General features: G+C 40.1%; 1 non-coding gene and 1 pseudogene across 1 annotated transcript; both read left to right on the forward strand.

Moving 5' to 3' along the window:
* The first annotated feature begins 363 nt into the window (after positions 1 to 363).
* Positions 364 to 482, forward strand: LOC113094323 (5S ribosomal RNA). The gene has a single exon (XR_003288047.1). It is a non-coding gene; the product is annotated as a 5S ribosomal RNA (ribosomal RNA).
* A 768-nt stretch (positions 483 to 1250) lies between these two features.
* LOC113094339 (uncharacterized) lies at positions 1251 to 1366 on the forward strand (annotated as a pseudogene).
* The last annotated feature ends 246 nt before the right edge of the window (positions 1367 to 1612 follow it).

Consider the following 1612-nt stretch of genomic DNA (forward strand, 5'->3'; position numbering starts at 1 on the left):
TGGATATTTTTCATGAATTATATAATAATCTTGCAAAAAAAAAGAGTCAATGGCCGATCTCTGAATATTAGCAGGTTTGGGCCTTGTTGGTACATGGATGGGAGACTGCCTGGGAATACCAGGTGCTTTAAACTTTTTGGATATTTTTCACGAATTATATACTAATCTTGCAAAAAAAAAAAAAAAAAAAAGTCAATGCCCAATCTCTGAATCTTAGCAGGTTTAGGTCTGGTTAGTACTTGGATGAGAGACCGCCTAGGAATACCAGGCTTTTAAGCTTTTGGGTTTTCTTTCCTACTTATATAATGTACTGGCCAGTAGATTGGCTGAACTTTAAATAGCCCTCTCTTCGGAGCAGTCTTCGCTTACGGCCATACCAACCTGGCTATGCCCGATCTCGTTTGATCTCGGAAGCTAAGCAGGTTTGGGCCTGGTTAGTACTTGGATGGGAGACCGCCTGGGAATACCAGGTGCTGTAAGCTTTTTGGAAATTTTTCACTTAGTATAGAACAATTTTGCCAAAACATAGAGTCATTGGCCGATCTCTGCATATTAGCAGGTTTGGGCCTTGTTAGTACATGGATGGGAGACTGCCTGGGAATACCAGGTGCTTTAAACTTTTTGGATATTTTTCACGAATTATATAATAATCTTGCAAAAAAAAAAAGAGTCAATGCCAGATCTCTGCATATTAGCAGGTTTAGGTCTGGTTAGTACTTGGATGGGAGACCGCCTTGAAATACCAGGTGCTGTAAGCTTTTTGGAAAATTTTCACTTAGTATAGAACAATTTTGCCAAGAGTCAATGGCCGATCTCTGAATATTAGCAGGTTTGGGCCTGGTTAGTACATGGATGGGAGACTGCCTGGGAATACCAGGTGCTTTAAACTTTGTGGATATTTTTCATGAATTATATAATAATCTTGCAAAAAAAAGAGTCAATGGCCGATCTCTGAATATTAGCAGGTTTGGGCCTTGTTAGTACATGGATGGGAGACTGCCTGGGAATACCAGGTGCTTTAAACTTTTTGGATATTTTTCACGAATTATATAATAATCTTGCAAAAAAAAAAAAAAAAAAGTCAATGCCAGATCTCTGAATTAGCAGGTTTAGGTCTGGTTAGTACTTGGATGAGAGACCGCCTAGGAATACCAGGCGCTTTTAAGCTTTTGGGTTTTCTTTCCTACTTATATAATGTACTTGCAGTAGATTGGCTGAACTTTAAATAGCCCTCTCTTCGAGCAGTCTTCGCTTACGGCCATACCAACCTGGCATGCCGATCTCGTCTTATCTCGGAAGCTAAGCAGGTTTGGGCCTGGTTAGTACTTGGATGGGAGACGCCTTGAAATACCAGGTGCTGTAAGCTTTTTGGAAATTTTCACTTAGTATAGAACAATTTTGCCAAAACATGGCCGATCTCTGAATATTAGCAGGTTTGGGCCTGGTTAGTACATGGATGGGAGACTGCCTGGGAATACCAGGTGCTTTAAACTTTTTGGATATTTTTCACGAATTATATAATAATCTTGCAAAAAAAAAGAGTCAATGGCCGATCTCTGAATATTAGCAGGTTTGGCCTGGTTGGTACATGGATGGGAGACTGCCTGGAATA

This window comes from Carassius auratus, unplaced genomic scaffold, assembly GCF_003368295.1.
Source record: "Carassius auratus strain Wakin unplaced genomic scaffold, ASM336829v1 scaf_tig00215333, whole genome shotgun sequence".
In the NCBI taxonomy this organism is placed as follows: Eukaryota; Metazoa; Chordata; class Actinopteri; order Cypriniformes; family Cyprinidae; genus Carassius; species Carassius auratus.